The sequence below is a fragment of the Antechinus flavipes genome, chromosome 5 (assembly GCF_016432865.1).
Source record: "Antechinus flavipes isolate AdamAnt ecotype Samford, QLD, Australia chromosome 5, AdamAnt_v2, whole genome shotgun sequence".
In the NCBI taxonomy this organism is placed as follows: domain Eukaryota; kingdom Metazoa; phylum Chordata; class Mammalia; order Dasyuromorphia; family Dasyuridae; genus Antechinus; species Antechinus flavipes.
In genome coordinates, this window is record NC_067402.1 from 278,316,663 (window position 1) to 278,339,678 (window position 23,016).

General features: G+C 42.4%; 1 protein-coding gene across 2 annotated transcripts in view; it reads left to right on the forward strand.

Moving 5' to 3' along the window:
• The window catches only part of CHST11 (carbohydrate sulfotransferase 11), a 315,350-nt gene that overhangs the window by 286,831 nt on the left and 5,503 nt on the right, over nucleotides 1-23,016 (forward strand). The gene's annotated exons all lie outside the window — the stretch shown is intronic.

Genomic DNA, 23,016 nt, shown 5'->3' on the forward strand with positions numbered 1-23,016 from the left:
AATCCTGACATTGCAATTGCTCAGTGACCATGGTTCCCAACCTGAGCCTCAGTTTCCTTGTCTGCAAAAGGAAGCCGACCTTACTCATCTCTTGGGTGCCTTTCAGTTCTTCTCATCTATTATGATTTTTAAAAAACTAGTCATCGTGTGTGTGTGTGTGTGTGTGTGTGTGTGTGTGTTTCTCCTCAGTAGAATGTAAGCTTGCTGAGGGCAGCCCCTTTTGCATTCTCTATATCCCCAAAACAGTGCACATTTGTCAGGCACTTGACAAATGCTGGGAAATTGTTTAATTAAAGGTACTTAATAAATACTGATTAATTAGTGTTTAAAGTTATTCAATAAATACTAATTAATTAGTGTTTAATAAGTCACTTAATATTGTTTATATTGATTTGATTAATTAATTTAACTAATAATCAGTGCTTAATGATTATAAAATTGAATGATCCATTACTACCTGTGGTCACCTTACAGAGAGCAGCACAGGACAGGTGGCTTGAAAGGCAGACTAGATTTGGATCCTGTTCTTTTTCCCTCTCACTACCACATTGCCTCAGAGGATCCGAGTTCAAATTTTGCCTCTTCCATTTCTATCAAATGAGGAGGTTGGACTAACTGGTTTGGGAAGTTTCTTCCAGCTGTAGGTCAGTGACCCGATGGCCCTCCTGACAGTACAGTCTGTCTCTTGGAAATGACTATGACCTAATTGGAGAGACCTAATGGGAGAAAATGAGTTGTGTTGGAAGAACTGACTTGAGAGGCAGAGGACCTGGGCGCTTGTCCAGGAGGGTTAAACAAGAGCAGAAAAGCCAAATGATTCATCTATTTATTTAATTTTTTTTTTCAAGATTTGGCCGCCTAGAAAATTTTTCCCATTCCCCAAATTTTTCAGAAAGTCATCTATCAGGAATGGGCCAAAATGATCACGAATAAGGAAATAGGGGCAACTAGGTGGGGCAGTGAATAGAGAGTACGGGTCCTGAATTCAAATCCAGTCTCAGACACTTGACATTTTATTACTAGCTGTGTGATCCTGGGCAAGTCACTTAATTCCAATTGTCTCACCCCCGCCCCCCCCAAAAAAAAAAATTAGTGAAATAACCCTTATCTAGACATAGTAGAAATTTACATCTTATTTTATTTATTTATTTTGGTGTAAAGAGAGTAAGGCTCTAGCTTCCTATTGAATTCTGGGAAGTCACAAACTCCCAACTCTAGATGAGTGGTTTATTTTGAAATAACGAATCATTCACTCATTCAAACAAATACTTATTAATTGCCTATTGTGTACCAAGTTCAGAGGATGCAAAGACAAAAAGGAAATACATCCTGTCTTCTGGGTTGTACTTAGCTATTCGGCAAATCTGGGGCAGAGACTAGTTTTACAAGACTGTCTTTGTCATGCACCATCCCTCAAAAAGTCATGGCAGGGAGACCAGAGGAGGTCAAATGAGTTCAGACACACAAGTGGCACTTTTTGTGGCCCTGCAGGGTAGAGGGAGAGACGGAGAAGGGAGACAGAAAAAGAAGGGGGAGAGGGAAGAGAGAGAGAGAGACAGACAGAGAAGGAGGGAGACAAAGGAGAAGGAGGGTGATAGGGATAGAAAGAAGAGACAGAGAAGGGGAGAGGGGGGAGAGAGACAGAGAAAGAGAGGGAGGGAGACAGAGGAAAGGGAGAGAGAGATAGGGATAGATGAGACAGAGAAGGGGAGAGGGGGGAGAGAGACACAGAGACAGAGAAGGAGGGAAACAGAGGAGAGGGAGGGAGATAGGGATAGAGAAAGATAAGAGAGAAGGGGAGAGGGGGGAGAGAGGCAGAGAAAGAGAGGGAGGGAGACAGAGAAGAGAGAGAGAGAGAGATAGGGATAGAGAAAGATAAGAGAGAAGGGGAGAGGGAGAGAGAGATAGGGATAGAGAAAGATGAGACAGAGAAGGGGAGAGGGGGGAGGGAGACAGAGGAGAGGGGAGAGGGAAGGAGAGAGACAGGGAATAGAGAGGAGAGAGAGACAGAGAGGGAGTGAGAAAAAAAGACATACAAGGAGAGGGAGGGAGGGAAGAGGAGAGAGATGGGAGAGACACAGGAGGAACAGAGACAGAAAAAGGGAGAGACAGAGACAAAGGCATCCAAACAGAGAGACAGAGGGAGAGAGTCAGAGAAAAAGAGTCAAAGAGAGGGAAAGGAGAGACAGAAACAGAAGGAGGGAGGGAGGAAGGATGAAGTTAATTAAGGCATGTCAGAGAGGTGCTTGGCTGTAGGAGTGCCCGGAGCGTTGTTCCAGAGTCCTGCTCCTGGGATGTCCGGGAAGCCACCGGTGGTTGGAGGGATCATTGCGCACAGCATCCTGGGCTCTCCTGGGGTTAGCTAACCTGGAGGAGACACGTGCCACCTAATTGGAGCTGGCAGATCAGGAAGGCTAATGGCAGTAGAGCCAGAGGCAGTATCTCAAAGTCCTGGCATAAAGTTTCCCTGGGACTCTTTATCTTCTCCAGGTGAGACAGACAAATACCTAACCGGCTCCAGCACGGCCTGGAAAATCCAGGGCCTCTATCGATGGGCCCCGGGGCCGGGCCGGAGCTCTCCTGGCTGGCATTAGGCCGTAGCCCAGGATGGAGTTGCCCGGCAATCGCTCCGTCTCCGATGAGGGATTGTCTCCGAGATAAGTGGTACCCTCGTTCCACAATGCTGCATCCACTTTCCATCCTCGGGGACATGTGGCAGTGTAATGGGAGGAGATGGGGATATCATTTAATGGGGTCTGGCACTGAAAGGCTCATTAATCAAGGGAGCAGGAGGCAGCGCCTGCCCTGTGGGGATGCCCCTGCTCAGCAGTGCTGTGGCCCAAAAGTCAGCTTAAGTCAACCCCCCACCCTCACCCTGTACATTCACCTTTATAGGCAGAGACCTGGGACCTGGGTTCACCTTCCACCTCTGATAATTATAATAACAACTAGCAGTTATTCACAAATATTATTTATTTATAAATATATACACATATATCTGTAATATGTATTTATTTATAAATATAATTTTTATCTCCACAACAATCCTGGGAGATAGATGCTTTCCAGATGGGGAAAATGAGGTCAGCAGCAGTTAAGCAACTTGTCCAGATTGGAAATGTCTGAGGGAGACAAGATTTGAACTCAGAACTTTTCCAGTTTAAGTTTCATCACTCTCTCCTCTGCATTAACTAGCTGCTCTTAGTAGTACCTTTACCTTTGTAACTGTGGGCACTTCACTGAAGTCTTCTGTGAAACGGGAGGATGGAATTAGCCTTCGAGGCTCCTTCTAACACTAGACTTGTGATCCTAAAATCCTAATTTCTTAAAAAACGTCTTTTGGACCAGTTGTTTACTTTTCATTTCTGCCTGCCTCTCCGTGACTCCATTTGGGAGGCAGCATTTGAATCTGGCTCCTGGCTCCAAATACAAGCTTCTTTTCATGGTACCGTGCTGTCTCTCTCTTGGAATGAATAATCCTTGTATTCCCCATCCCTGGGGATGCTGTTGGAGAAAGTGCTTCCCGAAGCCTTCTAGAAATGGGGGCCACCATGAGGAGCTTTTCCTTTATTGAGGTGATGATGCGAAAGCAATAGGATGGGCGGCTGTTTTCTAGCCCCTGTGTTTGCCGGCTGATCTGTCTCTTAGGTGTAAGATGCCCCGGTGGAGGAAGTTCCAGCAGCAGCTCCGGCAAACACCTTGGGCCAGGAGCAAAGCTGTCCTCTACCCTCCCATCCGGCTGCTGCTGGCCACTCGGCTGAGCCTGGCAGGGACCCTGGGTGCCAGCTGTGGGATGGGAGAGCCAGCTGTGGCACTCCCCTCCCGCTGCCCCTTCCCCATTGCAGTCAGACAAGAGACTCGAGTGTTATTAAGAGCTAAGATGCAGCAGATTTTATATTCATCCCAAAGTGGTCTCCGCTTGTGCACCACCTTCCGGAGGCCATGGAATGGGAGGCAGCTTTGTGTTCCTCTGGCTCACATTTGGGTTCCTTCCCTTTCATTCTATGCTGGAGAAGTGGACCCAGATATCACCCCCCCACCTCCCTCCAATTGCTTTCTTGCTCTGATGGGCCAGTAATTCCATCCAAGAGGTACCCAGTGACAAGACTGGACTAACCCTCTCCCTGGGAAATAAGTACAGATCTAGGGAATAGCACTTTCCCAGTAATTAACAGGAGAGCCCAATTCACAGAAAACCAGAGGCCACATGAGGACATCCTTAGAGAGTTAATTAGCCTCAAGTAAGGCAGGGTCATTAATGATTTTCTAGTGTGAAGAGCTGAGAAATAATGCTTTATGGTTGAGATAGGAATGGATAGAGAGTCCTTTTCTTGCTAGGGGGGACCAGGGATTCACATGTCCGCTCAATTGGGCAAGAGAGCTGTGTCCCTGGTGATGTTCTCTGGGTTCACCGGACCTAGGACCGGGAATTTTGTCTCTCTGTGGGCAAAGTCCCCTCCCCCTCCTCAAGCCATCTGAGTGATTCCTTTTTGCTCTTATGAGTAGGGAATAAGAGAGGCAGGATCTGAACCCACCTCCTCCACTCCAAGACCAGTCCTTCCTCAGTTGGACCCTTATCCTTCCTTTGGTAGAGTAGTTCCACGATAGAGTTTAGTTCAACTGACCACCTGGCTCTTTAAGTAAATGGTTACTTTTTAAGTGAATGATCAATCAAGCAACCAACAAGCATTTATTAAGTGCCCACTGTGCACCAGATAAGTAAATGGTTGCTTCTTAAGTAAACGATCAATTAACCAACAAGCATTTATTAAGTGCCCACTGTGCACCAGATAAGTAAATGGTTGCTTCTTAAGTAAACGATCAATTAACCAACAAGCATTTATTAAGTGCCCACTGTGCACCAGATAAGTAAATGGTTGCTCCTTAAGTAAATGATCCATCAACCAACAAGCATTTATTAAGTGCCCACTGTCTACCAGATAAGTAAATGATTACTCCTTAAGTAAATGATCCATCAACCAACAAGCCTTTATGAAATGCCTACTGTGTACCAGATAAGTAAATAGTTATTCCTTAAATAAATGATCAATCAAGCAACAAGCATTTATTAAATGCCCACTGTGTACCAGACACTGAGCTAGATGCTGAAGATATTAAAAGGTACTGGAGGACAGCTTCTGCCCTCAAGGAGCTTATTTGTACTAGGAGAGACAACAGTTGTATAAGTTAATAGGTATTTACTGACTAATTGGAAGGTGACCTCAGAGAAAATTTAGTCATAAAGTATGTATTAAAGTACTTACAGGCACTGTGCTGAGTTCTGGGAATACAGTTCAGAAAACACAAATATAAGAGAAAAATAATAAAAATGAATTCTGTTCTCAAGGAGTATATCCTTCCTAGTTGTGACAGTAAATAACCAGGTGCTTACAACATACATAAAGAATAGGGGAGGGGCAGCTGGGTAGAACACGACTCTGGAGTCCGAGGACCCAGCCCTAGACATTAAGTGTGAGACCCTTGGCGCATCATTTAATCCAGATCAGAGGAGGAAGAGAAAAAGAAGGAGAAGGAGAAGAAGAAAAGAAGCAAATACTATGTATTAAGAGAGGGAAGAAATTCAGAGTCACAAACCATTCTAGAGGTTCTGGGATTTCATTGTGAAGTTGAGTGAATGAATGGGGGGAGCACATTGGGGAGTCTGGAGCTTTGTAAAGAGACACCTGGTGTTAGCAGAAGCCTCTTGGAATCCTGACAGCTCCGCTGCTAGTGGGCACGTCTCCCTTGCCGAACGCCATTCTGAGCAGCCACCAGGGACCCTTGGGATGGGCCACGTGGAGGTCTCTCCCGTGCCAGTGGTCCCGGAAACAAACAGAAACAGAGAAGGGACGGGGCCGGCTTCCAGCAGGGCTGGTGGGTGGGAAGGCACCTGGTGGAAAGGGACTGCCAAAAAATGAAGGACAGGGGGATGCTTGTTCCCTCCCAGGCAGGGGAGAAGGAAAGGGACTCTGGGGGATTCAGCATCGCTGAACCGCTTTCAAAACAAGTTGAAATACAATTTCTTTTTTAAAGAAACTGATCCAGATAAGGATCAGCATTTATTATTGAACATCCCATTATAAAAAAGCCAGAATGCTGAAAGTGGGACAGTTATTCTAAGATCAAATGCAAAATCACCTGTTTTTAAAAATTCTTTACAACCTGGTCCCTTGCTATCTTTGTAGATGATTTTTCTGTGATTTTGGGGCAACATTCTAGGCCCAAGGAGGGGGTTAGTCTAAATGGTCTCTAAAATCCCTTTCAGGTCTAAATGTATGATTGTTTGAGAGAAAAATCATAATAGTTAACATTTATATAGTACTTACTATGTGCTGGACACTGTACTGAGTGATTTACAAATATGATTTTAATTGATCCTCATAAAAAAGAACAAATTAAAAATCGCCAATTGATAAAATCAAAGTTGAATTAGTAAGATTGAAAGTAAAAAAAAAAAAAGTTAATAAAGAAATCCAGGAGCTGGTTTTATTGAAAAATAAACTAACAGGGGCAGCTAGGTGGCGTAGTGGATAGAGTACCAGCCCTGAAGTCAGGAGGAACTGAGTTCAAATTTGGTCTCAGACACTTAACATTTTCTAGCTGTGTGACCCTGGGCAAGTCACTTAATCCCAATTGCTTTAGCAAAAAGCCAAAACAAAGAAAAACAAACAATAAATTGGTTAATTTAATCAATTGATCCTAACAATAACACTGGGAAATAGTTGCTATAATTATCTCCATTTCACAGGGGAGAAAACTGAGGCAGAGTAAAAAAAAAAAAAAAAGTTCATATCTGAGGTAGGATTTGAACTCTGTTCTGACTCTAGATCCAGCATTCTAAGCACAGTTTCACTCCCTCGATGCCTTACTCAGTCACTTAATTTTTCAGGGACTCAGTTTCCCTATCTTTAAGAATGAGAGGATTCAGGGGCAGCTAGAAGTGAATACAGCATCTTCCCTGGAGACAAGAGGACCTTAATCCCAATTTCCTCAAACCCTCACACCCCACTCCCCCCAAAATGGACTCAGTTGTCAGAGGTAAAGAGATCTTTACGCTTATTATATCCTTAAGTCAGTTAAGTTCTCTGTGTCTCAATCTCCTCATTTGTACATTGATAAAGTTGGGCTAGATAAAGTTTCTTGTAGCTCTTAATCTGGGATTCTCTGATCTTATTTCTGGGCCCCTCTGACAAAGTCCAGTGTGAACCAGAGCCCGGGGAGCGGCCCCTCAGACTGGTCCATTGTTCCCCAAACTGTTCTTTAAAAAAAAATAAGTACCTCAATCTAGCTCGAGGAGCCTGCCTTGGCTGACGACATCCGAGTCCTTCTGTGGCTAATTGCATTTCCCTGCCTGTCTAGTGATAATTATGTGACAAACTGAGATTTTGCAATTACAAGTCAGACTATTAATTGGGGTGCTCTCACATTTGTCCCTTAACCCCGTTCCATGCTCTATAATTACCAGGACCAGCCCTTTGCAAACTGGGGATACTAGCAATAATATTCTTGGTATTCTCCCAGAGGCCCTACCCGGCCCCTACCCCTTCTGGGAACTTTGATACACTGGAGGAAACCTTAGAGACTCTCTAGACCTCAATTGACAGGGAGGGAAACTTTCTTTTCTTGGATTCAATCATAATTAAACAAGTAAAAAGTACTTTATCAGCTGCCAGAAGTTCCCTGCCACGGCTGAGAAAAATAGTACTTTGTTCATTTTAAAAAAAAAGAAGAAGAACTTTCTGTTGAGCTAATATACTTATGTCTGTGGCCTCCTACTATACTTTTTTTTTTTTTCCTGCTGAGACAGTTGGGGTTAAGTGACTTGCCCAGGGTCACACAGCTAGGAAGTGTAAGTGTCTGAGCTCAGATTTGAACTCAGGTCCTGCACAATCTAACTGCCCCCTCCTAATATACTTATGGCCTCTTTCCTTCACACAAAAAACTCAGGAAAGGAAGGCTGTTGTCCTCTCTATTGTGGAGAGAGCATTCTTTCACAGCATATAAATATACACTGTTTATCCCAGAGAGGTTCAGTGACCCAAGAAACTCTTTAAGACCAACTTATAAATGAGTTATTGATCCACATTGGTGAAGAGAATTTCCATACTGGGACTTCCAGTGAAGTTGTATAATGGAAGAAGAAAAGGAGAGAGAAAACATCCCATTCTGACTTCCCTTCTCTATAAACCCTTTTCCTGTCAATGTTTCCTTGATAAAAACCCGTCTCCAATATCAGAGCAGCCTCGGAAAATTCCCAGGTCTCAGTTTACTTGTCTGTCCAAAGAAGGGGTTCCCTCTGAGGTTTCATCCCCCTAAATCTAGGCTAACGTGACATATATGTGATCTTATGTGACGTTCATGAATAGCACGGACTTGTCCCATCTCTTTCTCCCTGCGATTTCTTTTTCTCTCTCCCATTACCATCCCCCTCCCCCTCTCTGGCCCCCCAAAAGTCATGCTGAGCCACGAATGGAAACTCCAGGGCTCTGATTGAGTGAAGAGCCGAGTTACTGGCTTCGGGGAGGAGAGCCGCTGCCCTGCTGGGGAGGAAAGAGTCTAGTTAACGAAGGCCCGGCCGTCCTTTCCCCCCTGCAGGCCGTTACCAAGACCCAAAGGCAGCGGGAGAGCTGCAAAGAAAACCATCAGCCTTGGTTACCAAGGAACGGCGCCCGAGGCCCTGAATCAGACTTTGTTCAGAAATGTGGAACTTCAGTCCATCAGCCGGTCGGCCCCGGTACCTCCTTCCACTGATTTAAACAGACGCAGAGTCCGAGAGTCGGAAAGGATCTCTAGTGTGGGCCGTCTGGGCTAGCCAATGACAAAAGAATCACCGTTACAGCACAGCCGACGAGTGGCCGTCCGGCTCTGCTTGAAGAGGGAAGGAATGCATCGTCAATGAGCCAATCAATCAATAAAAATGTATTAAGCACCTACTGTGCGCCAGACGTTACCATGAAGGAAGGATGCGAGTCCAAATATGCTCATTCCCTCTCCCCAGATCCAATGGGAACCATCCTGATGGTGTAAATTAGTTGTCTCCGGACCCTGTGTGAGTCGTGCACTTTTAACTGGATAATGGCAGTTGGGTCTGAGAACTGAGAAGAATTATAAGCTCATTGAGGGCAGGAATTGTATTTTTATTAATTGTATCCCCAACACTTAGCATGGTGGCTGACTTACAGTAGGCACTTAATAAATGTTTATTGGATTTGGAGATGGAAAAAGAGGAGACTCTTAGTGGGGTGCAGTCTGGACTTTGGATTCTGTATGGTCGTATTCATTTATGAAGCAATTTTTAAGCACCGTCTGTATGCTGTGTACAGTGTGAGGTATAGAGAATGCAAAGATTTAAGGCCAAAAATGAAAGCCCCTGCCTTCGAGGAGCTTAGATGCTACAACTAGGAGCAAGGGATAGGAGTTGGGTTCATGGCATGGAAAAGCTTCTTAATAATTAGAGCTTTTGCAAAATTAGATATTCTCTGAGTACTTTCCTCCTGTCTCTGCCCCCTTTGAGGTCTTTAAACAAGCCTTATTCTAGTATGAGAGAGAAGTCTTTATTTCAAGCTTGGGTTGGACCAGTTGGGATATGTAGCTAACTCACTGATCGTAGACTGGGATCATAGAACAGTTGAATCTTGTCCATTTAAACATGAAGAAACTGAGGTAAAGGGAGGTGAATTGTCTAGAAGGCAAGGGACTTGAACTCAGGTCCTCTGACTCTTGTGATTTGAAGTTCTGCGCCTAGGTCAAATAGAGTACCTAGAGCACCAGGGCTGAGTCAGGAAGACCAGAGGTCAAATCCAGCTTCAGATACTTACTAGCTGTGTGACTCTAAGAAAATCACTCCACCCAGTTTGCTTCCAAATCTGTAAAATGGAAATAGTTGCAGTGGTGAAGTGAATAGAATTTGGAGTCTGGAGTTAAGAAGATTCATCAAATCTGGCTTTAGATACTTGCTGTGCAACTCTAGGCAAGTCACGTCACCTAGTACCTCAGTTTCTCCATCTGTAAAATGGGTCGAGCCACCTTCATAGCTTTGCCAAAAAAACCCAAATGACTGAAAAACAACAGAAGAGAAAGCTTAGGTGAGCGCCAGATTGCCTTTTCCCGTCTCCCTCCTTCCCTCGATTCCCATTTAATCTATATCTATCCCAGCTCCGCCATAACATCCTTCTTGTCATCCCAAGTGAGCAATGTTGGTGCTGCCCTCCAGCCCTATTGATGAACAGGGATGGGGGGTGGATTTCATCATGGAAAAGCAAGGTCATTTTCCCTTTCCCCTACAGTGATTGATCGCGGCACTTTAGAGGATTAGCTAACGTTCAGCTGGGCTCTTTTTGTCCTCTCCTGGTCAGAGGAAATCAGAGCCTTCCCAACAATTCCATTAGCCTTCATCTACTTTTCATTGTCCTCCTTCCTGCTTGGGGAGGTGATGAATTGGAAAATCCATTCCTATTAGAGCTATTTGGCAAGCTTCTCCGGATTCTGACCCCGCTCTCCATCAAGCCATTTGTCCTTAGGAAAGATACACGCAAAAATGGGGTTACGTTGTAGGTTGGGTCCGCTCGGCTAAGCTGCAAAATTGAGGCAAAGAACGGGACTCCAGGGAGAGGGGTCCAAATCATCACTAATCCCCTACTGCCCAAGGGAATGCTGGCCAAGCCATTTAGCTTTATCCTGCCTCAGTTTCCTCATCTCTATAACAAAGGGGTCAGACTACGCCAATGCTATTAATACTCTACCAAGCTGCACCGTGTCCCAATTATCCTGCTCCTTGATTTGTTCATCTATGAAATGGGAGTGATATTAGTGGTGTTTATTTCCCAGTATTTTTGTGACATTCAAATAGAAGAACTCTTGTTCTCTTTGGTCACAGGAGAAGAAATAAACACAATGGATGGAAGTCACAGAAAAGCAGATTCAAGAAAATCTTGACATTGGATATGGGAGCTAAAGTCAGAAGCCAGCTCTGCAACTGGCATGAGGAATGGGAGCTCACTAAAGCTAGGATGGGTGGGGACTCCTCCTCAGAGGTTTCATATAAAAGCTGGAGGAGCGTTTGTCTCAGGATTAGATCACAGGTTTTAACCTGGGATCAGTTAAAGACTTTAATGACTATTTCAAGAGAACTGGTTTCCTTTTTCATACGATGTATTTGATGTTCTGAGAAAAGGTCCTTGATACAAAAATAAGGTTAGATGGTCCCCACAGTTCCTTCAGTATCCGAAATTCAGTTATTCTGCATGGGAGATAATATATGTAAAGTTCTTTGTTGAAAATTGTATAAATGTCAGCTATTATTCATGGTCCGGCCATGTCATTCAGGATCCTAGTACGTTTTTTCCTCGTCTACATTTCCCAGCCCTGGCTCTGTTCTCCAGGTCAGGGGTCTTGGCTTCCTCTGTGTCCGAGGCGGCCCCTGCTTCTCTCCAAGCCCGTTCTTCCCCTGCTGTCCCAGACTATCCAGCCCGAATCGGAGTCTCCACCATCCCAAGGCTAATGTTTCCTGAATGTCTGTGGAGCTTTCTTACTCGATGGGGAACAAAATTTTCCTCCTCCATTTCCATCTGGATTGGAGTCAGTAGCTTTAATTACAGATTCCTACTTGTCATTTGTTCACACTGATTACAGATTAAGCATCCAGACCCACTGAGTTAGAGAGAGCTAAGTCGTACTGGAGCTGCAGCCAAGAAAAGTTGAGTTCAAATCCAGCCTCGGATGCTTATTAGCTGTGTAATCCTGGGCAAGTTGCTTAACCTCTGTCTCAGTTTCCCCATCTGGAAAATGGGGATAATAATGGCCCCTACCTCTCAAAATTGTTGCAGGCATCATCAAAGGGGGATGATATTTATAGAGCACTTAGCATAGTGCCTGGCGCATAGTAGGCATTATATACATAGTAGGTATTATTAACAGGTGCCATTACTGGGGGAGAAGAGGCAGAGAGAGGAACCTCTCCCTCCCTTCTTGCCCACTCCAAGAATTAAAAGATAAATTATTTCCCGAGGAAAGGATCTCGGAAACCATCAAGTCTGTTCCCCTTCCTTTTGTCTAGGAAGAAACTGAGACCTTAAGAGATGTAAGTGATTTGTAGTCAGCAACGGAGCTGGTTTCTAACTTTAGATCCCGTACCCAATGCCAACCTGCTTCCTTTTTCAATTGCAGGTGCCTTCGTACATAAGCAGGTTTCATGCCATAAGGAAAAGGAAGCAAATCAAGAGACCAAATGAAATCATTAAGTCCTTCCTCCTCTCCCACCCCCAACAAGCTCTGCACAATCCAGATTTCTTTTCATCAGGGATTTCTGTTTTCTGGCATTTCATCCACGATGGGAAATGAAAGGGGACGCAGCCTGATTCTCCTTAGTTTAAGGACTTCATTGCATGCACCACGGGGGCTGTTTTGGTTTAAGAGAAACCAATTTTCTTTCTGACTTGGGGAAAAAAACTAGTAAAGTTTTAAAAGACTTTTTCAAACAGTCCCTAAATTTAGTACGTAAACTCATTCCCGTTGCTATTTTAAGAGGACAAATTAAATATAGATGTCTGAAGAAGGAGGGGAAAAAAGTGGGGGAGGGGGTTCATGATTGAGCTGAGCCCCAGAGCCCGTGAGCCATGTTTGAATTTTTCCTAGAGTCAGTCCTTGTAGAACATAATTTATACGTACGAGTGATCAAAGGAAGACAGGGGGGAGACGGGATCCCAAAGTTTTGCTAGCAGATGGCAAACCTGTTATTGCCGAGGTAGTATGTTCTGTAATTAAGGAAATATGTGAATTGGAGAAAGATGCTGGATTATAGTTATTTCCTCACAATGTAGAGTATTAATATCTGGGAGAATTCAGAGCCTGAGAGAATGGAAAGGAAAGAAATGGAATGTACTTGGGGACAGAAGGTGCTGTTGGGTTTCCTTTTAAGAGATTTCGGGTAACTCTGAAAAACTCCCAGAATCCTAGGGGCACCAGACCCTTGGGGATTTAAATATACCCAACTCACTCACACTGGTCACAAAATATTGATCTCTCTAGCCAATGTGAACGGAGTATTGTGAAAATTGGTCTTCTGTAGCAAAGCATAGGTGAGATAGAGCTGACTATCCTAGACTGCAAACAGGGTCCACCCTTGTGGACCTCCAGACCACTTCTATACCATCAAATGGTCCAACTACTTGTCAATCAAACCCGTATCATTTTCCCCTTCCGGTCATTGCTCCACTGCAGCCAGTGATCTCCATCGTGGGCACCGTAACATAATCCCAAGAAGCTTTGGTCCGACTCCAAGGCATTTGGGGATCAGCCATTCAGATAGTGGAAGATGGGTTGTATCCCATCCATCTCTCTCTTCAATAGCCACTCATGGAGCTACCCGGACTGACTCTTTCCCTCCCCTGCCCCAACACAAACACTCTTCCACCTCCCCATTTCCCCCATTCTGACCCTGGCACTAGCCCTTTGGGACAATTTTAACCCAAACTAACTTCTCTCTGCTGACCAGGACTAGCTCATTTCTAATGATTCCCTTGGTATCATCCTGGACTCTTCACTCTTCCACCAAATCTCATGGTTTCTGCTTAAGAAATGGAGGGCCCTGAGAAGTAACAATGACTTGCCAAAGTCCATTCTTGAACACCATTCCCTTTTCTCCATTCACACGGCCATCATCACCTCTCACCTGGTCCATTAGAATAACCTTCTAATTGATCCCTTTGCCTCAAGTCTTTTTCCTTCCAACGCAATTACCTGATATAAAATACAGGTCTAACCATACCATTTTCCTACTTAATAAACTCCTACTGATGCTAGATAAAATATTATTTCATCTTTTTTTCCATTTTCTTATTTTATAATGTACATGATTATCAAAATCACAGTACAGGTATAGACTTTATAAATAAAATTTATAAATATCACTAGAGCTAATGGACAATATTTCCTTTTTATTGAGAGGATTACAAATTCAAAAAACTGCTACTGTAAATAGCTGCAGATGGAAGGTAAATGTCTTCTGAAAAGCTTTATTATTTACTACCTGTGTGACTTGAGGCAGAGATGACCTTCTTCTTCCTTCCAGGCCTCAGTATCCTATTCTGTAAAATGAATGAGGACAGATTTTATCCTTGAAGATCCCTTCCAGGTCTGGTCTTATGATTCTAGAATATCTACATTGATGGAGATTTTGGAATCTCTATTTGAAAAGAGATTTTGAAAGAGAGAAGGATTAGATTTGGGGGTTCATTTGTATTTGTAACTGGATGATTTAGTAGATTCTGGAATCAAGAAGTCCTGAGTTCTAATCCAGCCTCAGATACTAGTTATGTGGTTCTGGTAAGTCACTTAACTTGTGCCTCAGTTTCCTCATTTTTAAAATGAGGATCACAAGAGTACAGGGTTAGTGGGAGAATTAAATGAGATAATATTTGGAAAGCATTTTGAAAACCTTAAAAGGCTAGTTCTTACTATTATTTTTTCACAGATGCTCCTAAGGAGCCTAAAGAAAACCTCTCTCTCCTAACAGTGGTTCGCTGCTTTGAGGTAGACTTGAGGGATGATGGCATTTCAAGAAGCTGTCAGCCAGCTAATAGGGATCCAGCCTGTTGAAAATGGCAGCCCTGATTGCCAGCCAGCCCTGGGTCTCAGTCTCAGTAGAGCTGCAGGTGAGGTCCCTGGGAGACTTGAAAGAGAGCCCCACGCTTGCATCATGGATCATTTCGCTGAGTAGCTGTGAGACTTTGGCAAATCACTGTCACCTGTCGGGGCCCTCCATTTCTTTATTTATAAAATGGGGGAGATGTAGAATAATCATCTCTAAAGTCCTTCCCAGCTCTAAATCCAATGAGCCAAATTAATTCTCAAGTACAAACCGAAGAATAAAAGGTAGAAAACAAACCTTTATTGAGCACCTACTACGTGGTAAATATTTTACAAGTATCTCATTTGATCCTCACAACTACTCTGGGAGATAAGTGCTATTATTAGCCCCATTTTACAGTTTAAGAAACTGAGTCACAAGGAGAGGAAAGTGGTTTGCCTAGAGACACTCAGCTAGTAAGTATCTGACACAGGTTTTGCACTCGGGTCTTTCTTAGGGCCAGCTATCTATCTACTATACTTCCTAGCTGCTTGCTCCGCTCTCCAACAAATAATCCATTCTTCCATCTTCTAGCCACCTGTCTTCCATTTCTAGCTCATATGATCTTCATATATTATTGCACTCGGCATTAGTGATGAGAGAAAATCCTCACCACTCATCCAAAGCACTTCCAAAGCAATTTTTCTTCCTTTCCCCCTCCTGCTCCTCCTTCAAGAGAGAGAGGGGGGAGGGAAGGGGGAAGGGTAATATGTAGACTTTCCAGTGGTTACCACATCTGGTTCTTGCCAAGGAAGACTCTTAATGGTTCACAGCACAGATTCTCCTCCCTGAAATGTTGTTGCCGTTATCACTTCGGAGCCTCTCGTACTCTCTCAAGGGAAATCATGAAATCCTCTGAGGATTCTTAAAACAAAATTAATTTCAAGTCACTGTGGCTTATCAGATTCAAATATGTCACACAACACTCCTGGCACATAGCGGGTTCTATATAAATGCTTATTCTTGCCCCTTCCACTCTATGGAAGGGATGCAAACACCAGTTGGGACTAGCAGGATCCCAAGATCGATGACCACCATTGCATAGAGAACAATACAAAACAGCAGAGTGTGCAATTAAATGCCAAATTGTAGGTTACAAACTCAAACCAATTCAACAGGAATACATTAAGTGCCTACTATGTGCAAGGCACTTTGCTAGGAGCTGGGGAGATAACAAAGGTTAAAACATGACATGGTTCTTGCCTTTTAGATACTTGTAATCCTTTGGTGGGGGAAGCAGGAGGGGAGAATGTGCATATCCATAAATGTAAAACACTTTTGCAAATCTTAGAACCCTATGTTAATATTATTTATTATTATTTTGGAATTAAGACTGCTCGATCTTTTTAACTGCCCATACCAGACAATCTTGAAACATTACACAGATTGTGCAAAATATTATCCAGAAAAACAGCCTGAAATCAACTATTGTGGGACTTTTATATCTCAAGTTTAAATAAAATAAATTATAGGTAAGATTAAAATGATAATTAATTATAATTTTCTCTCTCCTTAATAACTTAAAGCTGGCATTTATTACTCACTGATCATCATTGTTATTTTTCATAAATTTAACAGAAGGCTTATAACTGAAAGGGGAGATAATAGTTAAAGTGAGAAGGGAAAAGCTTTATGGGTGGGGTGGGACTTAGATATGTGAAAGGGCACTACAGGCAGGGAGCACAGCATGAGCAAAGATCTAGAGGCCAGAACTGGTGAGGAAAACCTGGAAGTGACTAAGGGGACAGGTGGAAGGTCTCTTAAATGACAATAATAATAGTCACTGGCAGTTATATAGAATGTGAACTCTTTGAGGAGAGGGATTATTTCGTTCTGTTTGATAGCCTCAGTACCTAGGATAGCGCCCGGCACTTTGGGTGCCCAGTAAATTAATGGCTGATTGATAGTGATGCTTTAAGGTTTGTAAAATGTTTTTCATACATGACTTCATTCGATCCTTACCAGAGCTGTGAGGTTGATACCATTAATGACTCCATTTTTACAGATAGGGAAACTGAGGCTCATAGAGGTGAAAGGACTTTTTCAGGATGACATAGTCGGTTAGGATCTAAGGCAAGTCTTCCTGATACCGAGTTCAATGTGCCCTTCCACTATACCAATTTATATATGAGAAGTCGGGTTTTGAAGGGTGGTGTGGTGAAAATTTGAGTAACACTCCACTTATTGAGACATAGTTCTCGCCACAAATACCTGCCAGTTAGTGTTCCCAGTGATAACTCCTCACTGAGCATTTCTCTTAGTGGTACAGTGGTTAGAGCAGTGGGCTTGGAGTCAGGAAGATTCATTATTCAGAGTTCAAATCCAGCTTCAGACACTCACTAGCTGTGTGATCCTGGACAAATCACATAACATTGTTTACCTCAGTTTCTTTTTCTGTAAAGAGAGAATGAATGGTAATAGCTGTAGTAATCCATTATGGAATTTTAAGTGGTCAGGCGAGTTCACCTTATTCAGCAATCTTTAAAGCTCTAAGTAAATTTTAGTGACTGTCATTATTACTGTTGTTATTACTAAGGACTAGTCTTCAGCCATGGAGCCAGAATGCCAGTATCCCTTCCCCCTGCAGGCCTTGCGTGCCCCGACTCCAGCTGGCACTATATAACCATCCTACATCTTCCCAGAGGCCACTTGCGTGCTCCTTTCTGGCATGTCTTCCATGGCTGTATTTTGTGATAAATTAGGCCTGGATCATGGACCAAATTAGGAACCAGGGCAAGGACATTTAAGGGCTCCTCCCCTGCATTTAGTAACCCTGAAGATGGTCCAACTGCCCAGATGGCCCATTCACACCCATCCCACCCTTCTTTTTGGCTGTCTCTCTCTTGGGTCGAGAGGGCTTGGATCAGGCTGGGGATGGGCAGCGGCTCAGGCCTTTGAGTTGCTCAGCTGTCACCAGACAGACAAGAAGTAAAGAGATGGGAAGAGTCCACCATGCAGTAGGCAGAATAGGCTGCCAGGAAACAGGTTGGGCTTTAAGTCATTTTGACGGAGTCCTAACAAATTTGGGAGCCGTGATTGGCCAATCCTTGTGAGAACTTTAACCTGCTCGATTTCCGACAAATCTGGGCAGATTTATTCCACCATGGCTAGGAGACACTCAAATGTTTGTTGACTGACTGAGTAATCTCCATTTTACAGTTAAAGAAATGGACTCAAAGGGCAGATGATCCATCCAGAGCCACACAGCTAATGTGTGGCAGAAGCCAAAACTCTAATCCAGTCTCCAGGCTTTGCTTGGGTCCGGCCCTATTTTCTTGCCCTTTCCTGAATTAGAGTGTAGTGTGGCTCACCACTCATTTCTAATTTTTGGACTCGATAAAAGCCACACATCCTGTGAATGAGTTATTACCAATTTTGAGCAGAGCTGAAATTAATGAGGCTTCGCTCTCTGGGAAGGGAATGAATTTCGTGACTTGTTTACCAGCGTATTTGAGAAGAGCTCTGACAAAGTTTTGGCAATTTTCTGCCCGCTGTAGTATGGCCTGCAGAAGCTCTGATTATATATCCTTCTTACTGAGTGCCTGCTGGGCACACTGCACACAGACACTACCCAGCTGTAGCATCCTGGGAAGACTGGACCTCCCACCTCTTCCACTCACCTGCTACCTGCTCTTTAGCAAATAAATCTGAGGCTTCCTTTCTTAATCCATAAGGTAGAATGGCTAAGACCTGTATCTCACAAACTTGTTATAAGGTCCAGAGAAGGGAATACAGAGAGAGTGCATTGCAAGGTTTAAGTACAATGCTGATGTCGGTGAACTGTGCTCTGTCTTTGAATCACCAATCCCTGGCACATAATCAGTAGTTGAGTAAATGCATGACCTTAGAGAGGGATCGATTTGGCTGTCTTTGTATTTCTAGCACTTAGCACAATGTTGTGGAAAATTTTGGTTTGAGGTGGGAATGGGCAGACCCATAACACCATGGGTTGGGAAACTCCCCCTGTTGAGAGAGAGTATACTAGAGGGACCTGAAAGGTTAAAAGCTTGTTCAGGCTAAATAACTTGCTGGAAGTGAGACAGAAAAAGAGAGAAGAGAGATAGTAGAGGAAAGAGAGGGGAAGGACAGAAAGGAGACAGAAGAAATGAGCAAGAGAAATACACTAGGAGATAGAGGGATGTAGAATGAAGAAAGCAAGAGAGGGAGGAAGAGGGAAAGGAGAAGGAGAGAGGAGGAAAAGACACAGAGAAGAAGGGGAAGAAAGAAAAAGAGAGGAAGAGAGGGGAGAGAGAGAGAGAGGGAAAAAGAGGGGTAGAGAGAAAGAGGTAGAGAGAGTGGAATAGAGAGGTGAGACAGAAGAGGAAAGAGAAAAGGGGAAAGGAGAGAAAAAAGGGAAGAGGGAGAGAGAGAACAGGGAAAGAGGAGAGAGATACAAAAAGAGAGAGAGAGAAATAGAGAAAAAGAGGGGACAGATACCCAGACCAGAATTCGAAAACATTCTCAATTAAAGATTGATGCACTTTACTCCACTCCAATGAATGGTCCTCCAATACAAATTTCCTCTGTGCCTCACCTCTTCTCTGTTGTTCTTTTCCTCTAAAACTTTCAGTGACTCTCTATATCAAAACACAGTATAAAGTTCTGCCTACAACTTTGCACTATCTGGTCCCAAGGGTCTTTAGTAGCCATATCTCTCCCCCACACACACCACTTTTGCTATTATAATATCTACATTCACTGACTTTTCTTTCCCTCTTCTTGCTTTAATATTTATCTGTGTGTCTTGGAACATGCTTTACTCCTGTGCCCTTCCCAATCTAATGATAATAATAAGTAAATATGGCAAAATTCTTATCCAGTTCTTCCCTCTAGCCTCACCATTGCCCTGAGAGGAGAGTCCTACAAATCAACCTTATTTTACTGATGAGAAAATTGAACCAAGTGACTTGCTCAATGTTACCCAATTAATAAATGTTTGGGAAAGGTTTGGATTCAGGTCTTCTTGACCCAAGGAATAGTCTTCTCCCTACAGTAGCACTTCTATCTCATTCCCTTCCCTCCTTTATTAGAGTCCCTCCCTTCCTTCAAGCTCCAAGTCAGAGTCCCCTTCTTCCATTCAGTTCAATAAGCAAATGTTAAACATCTATTTACCCATTATGTACCCAGAAGGCACAGTTCCTTCCCCAAAGGAGCTTCCACTCAGCTCCCTGAAGCCTTTCTTATCCATCCTTCCTTTAGATAGCATCTTCCCTAGATATGTACTTTTACACTCATCTTGGCAACACGGTTAATCGGTTTTCTTGCCTTTCTCTAAATTAAAGTGTAAGTCCCTTGAGAGCAGGACCAACTGAAGATATAATAGTCTCTCACTTCATCTGAAGCATTAGCAAATTAATTTGGATTAAAAATCTAAGGCAGACTAGTACTGGGAAAGATTATACACTCTTCACTTTAACACTGACCAGTCTTTGAACAGCCAAGATGACTTTCTGGTAACCATCCACCCCTATTCTCCAGAAATGAAATGTGACTGATTACAGTCCTTGGGGAAACACAGCTCAATTGGCTGCAGGCTTAGTTTTACCTGTGAGGCTAGAGAGAAGTGGTGATTGGAAACACATGTGGGATGGAGGCTCCCGGCTGGATCAGGTTGGGTATAATCAAGCCCTTGAACGAGGTTCTGACCATGTCCTTGCCCTCCTCAAATATCTGCAATGGCTCCCACAAGCCTCTCATCTTTTTCATATAAGTTATTACTACTTTTTATGAACTCTCCCTTCCTGTTAAATTAGTCTGCTTGTTGCTCCTTCTACAGGATACTTCATGTCCAACTACTGGACCTTTTCATAACTGGTCCCTCCTCACCTCTACCACATAAAATCTTTCAAAATACATCTTTCTTTTGTCTTCCAGTTGCCATTATTATGGCCTTCCTCTTAAAATTACTTTGTAGATAAGCTTTACTGATTTTTTATACATATTTTATGTCTCCTCAATAGAACATAAGCTTCTTGAGAGTGGGAATCGTTCATTGTTTTGTCTTTGAATACCCAACACCTAGCACTAAAGACAAAGAGATAGACTCCGATTTATTAATTTAGTAGCATTTGACAAGCAACCCCCCCCTCCCTCACCAATGCAGATTAACTCTCCCCGAGTGCCACTAGTCCAGGGGCACACAGCTGCTCAGGGCAAGACTGCCTGAATAAACAACTCTGATTAGAGTCCTAACTCAAGATTTAAATCTCAGACATACAGTTGTGTAGAAGAATGGGATTTCTTTCCCTCGAAGTTGGTCCAAACCCAGAAGTTCATAACTTCTCACTAGCCCCAATCAAAGGTTAAACAATACAAAAGACAGCATAACAGATCTTCAGGAGTTTACATTCTCCTGATAGAAGACACTATATATGTGTGCATCTATATATTTATATATAATATACACATTACACATATGTATATTATATATTTTAATATACTTATATATAACATACATTTATATTATATAGAATATTTTAATATATTTATATATATCATATACCAATGTATAGATTATATATTATGTATATATGTGTATATACACACATATGTACAGATTCACACATGTATACACATATAGATACATGTATATATGCATGTATATGAATTGTCTCTCTCTATATATACATATATACCCTATTATCAACAGATAATATATTTTATGTAACTTCAAAATATATACAAAATAAATACAATGTAACCAGGAGAGACACTGGGAAGGAGACAGCATTAGAGATGAGCTTTCAAAGAAGCTGGGAATTCCAAGAGGTGGAATTGAATAGAAAGTGTATTCTGGGCATATGCACACAGTTAAGATGGAGTATCATGTTAGGGGAGCAGCAAAGAGGGCTCTTTGGCTACAGTGAAGAGTATATGAGGGGTTATCATGAAATAAATCTGTTAAAATGAGTTGGAAGCAGATTGTGAAAGGTTTTAAATGCTAAAACAGAGGAGTTTGTGTTTTATCCTACAGGCATTAAGGGGCTACTAAAACATCAATTTGGTCTGTTGATGATTGCTAAGGAATATGATTATAATTAATAAGATCAGAATTGGTAATCAAAATCATGACTAATCATAATTAAAATTTCATTTTTTTTTTACAATGTGAATATCAGTTTGGGAACTACATGCAGAATGAATATAATAGCTGATAGAGCTTGAAGGCAGAGCTTCCATCAGGATGCTATTAGAATAGCTTACAAAGGGGCAGTAGATAGAGCACCAGCCCCGAATTCAAATCTGGCCTCAGACACATAACACTTCCTACTGTGTGACCCTGGGCAAGTCATTTAACCCTAATTACCTCAGCAAAAACAAACAAACAAAAAACATAAAATAGTCTGCAAAGGAGTAAAATTGGGTATAAATACATATACATATATTGTATTTAAGATATACTTTAACATATTTAACACGTATGGGACTGCTTGCCATCTAGGGGAGGGGATGGAGGGAAGGAAGGGAAAAGTTGGAACAGAAGTTTTTGCAAGGATCAATGTTGAAAAATTATCCATGCATAATGTTTTATATATAAAAAGCTAATAATAATTAAAAAAAAAAGTAAAATTGGAATCGGAGAGGAGAGGGGATGGGTAAGTGATGGGGTTGTATTTTTTTATATCTTATTTTATTTTATTTAATAATAACTTTATATTGACAGAATCCATGCCAGGGTAATTTTTTTTTTTACAATGTGAATATCAGTTTGGGAACTACATGCAGAATGAATATAATAGCTGATAGAGCTTGAAGGCAGAGCTTCCATCAGGATGCTATTAGAATAGCTTACAAAGGGGCAGTAGATAGAGCACCAGCCCCGAATTCAAATCTGGCCTCAGACACATAACACTTCCTACTGTGTGACCCTGGGCAAGTCATTTAACCCTAATTACCTCAGCAAAAACAAACAAACAAAAAACATAAAATAGTCTGCAAAGGAGTAAAATTGGGTATAAATACATATACATATATTGTATTTAAGATATACTTTAACATATTTAACACGTATGTGACTGCTTGCCATCTAGGGGAGGGGATGGAGGGAAGGAAGGGAAAAGTTGGAACAGAAGTTTTTGCAAGGATCAATGTTGAAAAATTATCCATGCGTAATGTTTTATATATAAAAAGCTAATAATAATTTTTAAAAAAAGAAGTAAAATTGGAATCGGAGAGGAGAGGGGGTGGGTAAGTGATGGGGTTGTATTTTTTTATATCTTATTTTATTTTATTTAATAATAACTTTATATTGACAGAATCCATGCCAGGGTAATTTTTTTTTTTTTACAACATTATCCCTTGCACTGGTTTCTGTTCCGATTTTTCCCCTCCCTCCCTCCACCCCCTCCCCTAGATGGCAAGCAGTCCTATATATGTTAGATATGTTGCAG